The sequence below is a fragment of the Mus pahari genome, chromosome 20, assembly GCF_900095145.1.
Source record: "Mus pahari chromosome 20, PAHARI_EIJ_v1.1, whole genome shotgun sequence".
Lineage (NCBI taxonomy): Eukaryota > Metazoa > Chordata > Mammalia > Rodentia > Muridae > Mus > Mus pahari.
The window spans coordinates 279433-283646 of NC_034609.1; positions in this window are offsets into that span (position 1 = coordinate 279433).

The window sequence follows — 4214 nt, forward strand, 5'->3', positions numbered from 1 at the left end:
TTTCATGAGTATTTTGTTCCTTATTCTAGGGAGGAATGAAGTATCCACACGATGGTCATCTTTCTTGGTTTTCTTGTGTTTTGCAAAATGTATCTCGGGTATTCTAAGTTTTAGATCCTTGTTTTCATCAACTCTCTGTGATCAGTCTTACCTATGCTTTGTTTTATTTACATATATTTATTTATCTTGATTGTTGAGTATTGTAAATTGTGTTGTATGTTATTTTTTGTAGTTTCATCGCTACATTAGAGATATTTATTTCTACATTTTTTAAGTTTGATCTTCTATATTTAGTTTGTAGATTTGTAAGTTGGTTCTAAACACAACTACAAATAGTTTTATGTCTTCCTTCCTTCTGGTTTTCATTATTCTTTAAAAAAAATTTACTATCCAATAGATGACTGTGAACATCTACTTCTGTATTTGCCAGGCACTGGTATAGCCTCATAAGAGAGAGCTATATCAGGGTCCTGTCAGCAAAATCTTTCTAGCATATGCAATAGTGTCTGGGTTTAGTGGTTGTATATGGGATGGATCCCTAGGTGGGGCAGTCTCTGGATGGTCCTTCCTTCTGAACTCAGGGCCCCTAATGAAGGAGCTAGAGAAAGTACCCAAGGAACTGAAGGGGTCTGCAACCTTATAGGAGGAACAACAGTACCTCCTCACCCCGAGAACTGTGTCTCTAGTTGCATATGCAGCAGAGGATGGCCTAGTCAGCCATCAATGGGAGGAGAGGCCCTTGGTCTTGAGAAGATCATGTGCCCCACTACAGGGGAATGCCAGGGCCAGGAAGTGGTAGTGGTTGGGTTGGGGAGCAGGGTTTGGGGAAGGTCTAGGGGACTTTGGGGATAGCATTTGAAATATAAATGAAGAAAATATCTTTAAAATTATTATTAATTAATAATAATAATATAATAATAATAGTAATCATCATCATCATCATCATCATCATCATCTAGGCCTCCTCCCTGGGGCCTGAAGTCTCTTGAGGATTAAGCAAACCTCCCTCTAAGACCTGATCAGGTAGATTTGTGCTACATATGTGCCAGGGGCCTCGGACCAGCCTGTGTATGTCCCTGGTTGGTGGCTCATTCTCTGGGAGCTCCCTGGGGTCTCGTTTAGTTGAGACTGTTGGGTCTTCCTAGGGGTCAATGTCACTCTCTCTTTCAGCTTCTTCAGTCCTTCTCATAGTTCAACCTTCGGGGTCCCTGACTTCAGTCCCATGGCTGAGTGTAGGTATCTGCACCTGTCTCAGTCAGCTGCTGGTGGGGCCTCTCAGAGGACAGCCATGCCAGGCTCCTGTCTGTAAGTAAGCACATCAGAGCACAATAGTTGTCAGTCCTTGGTTCTCTCCCTCCTCCCCCACACCCCCATGAAATGGATCCCAAGTTGGGCCAGTCATTGGACCTTCTTTCCTTCAGTCTTTTCTCCATTTTTGTCCCTGCAGTTCTTTTAGACACGAACAATTCTGGGTCAGGGATTTTGACTGAGGGTTAGTAACTCTTTTCCTCCACTTGAGACCCTGTCTATTTACTGGAGGTGGACTCTTCGAGTTCCCTTTCCACAGTGTTGGACATTTTGGCTAAGGATACCCCAATGAGTCCTGAGAGTGTCTTACCTCCTGGGTCTCTGGTACTTTCTAGAGGGGGCCTCCACCACCCACTCCCCAAGGCTTCTTATTTCCAATCGTTCTCTTACCCCTCTGGGCTTCTCTCCTGATCACTTTCCCCACTTCTAATCCTGTTTCCCTTTTCTCCCTCCCACCTCCCCAGGTTCCTACCTCCCTCTGTCTCCCATGACTGTTTTCTTCACCCTTCTAAGTGGGAGTGAAACCTCCTCACTTGGGCATTTCTGCTTGATACACCTCTTACAGTTTGTAAGTGGTGTCCTAGATATTCTATACTTTTTGGCTAATATCTACTTATCAATGAGTACATACCATGCATGTCCTTTTGGGTCTAAGTTACCTCTCTCAGAATGATATTTTCTACTTTCATCCATTTGTCTATAAAATTCATGATGCCCTCATTTTTAATAGCTGAATAATATTCCATTGTGTAAATGAACTACATTTTCTGTATCAATTCTTTGGTCGAGGGATATCTGGGTTGTTTTCAGCTTCTGGCTATTACAAATAAGGCTGCTATGAACATGGTGGAGCACATGTCCTTGTGGTATAGTGGGGCATCTTTTGGGTATATGCCCAAGTGTGGTATAGCTGGGTCTTCAGATAGAACTATTTCCAATTTTCTGAGGAACCACCAGATGGATTTCCAGAGTGGCTGAACCAGTTTTCAATCCCACTAACAATGGAGGAGTGTTCCTCTTTGTACACATTCATTCCACATGTGCTGTCTCTTGAATATTTGATCTTAGCCATTCTGATTAGTGTGAGGTGGAATCTCAGGGTGATTTTGATTTGCCTTTCTCTGATGACTGAGGGCTTTGAACATTTCTCAGTGCGTCTCAGCCTTTGGAGATTCTTGTGTTGTGAATTCACTGTTTAGCTCTGTAAATCCAGCTCTTTGTTTTGTTGATTTTTTTTATATTGTTCTCTTTGTTTCTAATTGATTGACTTTAGCCTCAAGTTTCATTATTTCCTGCCATCTACTCCTCCTGGGTGTGTTTGGTTCTTTTTGTTCTAGAGCTTTCAGGTGTACTTTTTTTTTTTTTGTATTAGATATTTTCTTTATTCGCATTTCAAATGCTATCCTGAAAGTTCCCTATACCCTTCCCCCACCCTGCTCCCCTACCCACCCACTCCCACTTCTTGGCCCTGGCATTCTCCTGTATTGGAGCATACAAAGTTTACAAGACCAAGCGGCCTCTCTTTCCAATGATGGCCAAAGAGGTCATCCTCTGCTACATATGCAGCTAGAGACACCAGCTCTGGGGGTACTGGTTAGTTCATATTGTTGTTCCACCAATAGGGTTGCAGACCCCTTCAGCTCCTTGGGTACTTTCTCTAGCTCCTCCATTGGGGGCCCTGTGTTCCATCCAATAGCTGACTGTGAGCATCTACTTCTGTGTTTGCTAGGCACTGGTATAGTCTCACAAGAGGCTGGGTGTACTGGTTAGTTTTGTGTCAACTTGACACAGCTGGAGTTATCACAGAGAAAGGAGCTATAGTTGGGGAAATGACTCCATGAGATCCAACTGTGGGCATTTTCTCAATTAGTGATCAAGCTGGAGAGGCCTCTTGTGGGTGGGACCATCTCTGGGCTGGTAGTCTTGGATTCTATAAGAGAGCAGACTGAGCAAGCCAGGGGAAGCAAGCCAGTAAAGAACTTCCCTCCATGGCTTCTGCATCAGCTCCTGCTTTCTGACCTGCTTGAGTTCCAGTCCTGACTTCCTTTGGTGATAAACAGCAATGTGGAAAATGTAAGCAGAATAAACCCTTTCCTCCCCAACTTGCTTCTTATCATGTTTGTGCAGGAATAGAAACCCTGACTAAGACGCAGGGTTCCTTCAGCCAAATCTTGCTGGCTTGTGCAATAGTGTCTGGGTTTGGTGGCTGATGATGGGATGGATCCCCTGGTGGGTAGTCTCTGGATAGTCCATCTTTTCGTTTTAGCTCCAAGCTTTGTCTTTGTAACTCCTTTCATGGGTATTTTGTTCCTTATTCTAAGGAGGAATGAAGTATCCACACGGTCTTCCTTCTTCTTGGCTTTCTTGTGTTTTGCAAATTGTATCTTATGTATTCTAAGTTTCTGGACTAATATCCACTTGTCAGTGAGTGCATAACTAGTGACTTCTTTTGTGATTGGGTTACCTTACTGAGGATGATATCCTCCAGATACATCCATTTGCCCAAGCATTTCATAAATTCATTGNTNTTAATAGCTGAGTAGTACTCCATTGTGTAAATGTACCACATTTTCTGTACCCATTCCTCTATTGAGGAACATCTGGGTTCTTTCCAGCTTCTGGCTATTATAAATAAGATAGCTATGAACATAATGTAGCATGTGTCATTATTACCAGTTGGAACATCTTTTGGGAGTATGCCCAGGAGAGGTATTGCTGCATCTACTGCTAGTACTATGTCCAATTTTCTGAGGAACTTCCAGACTGATTTCCAAAGTGGTTGTACAAACTTGCAATCCTACCAACAGTAGAGGAGTGTTCCTTTTTCTCTATATCCCCAACAGTATCTACTGTCACCTGAATTTTTGATCTTAGCCATTCTGGCTGGTATGAGATGGAATTTCAGG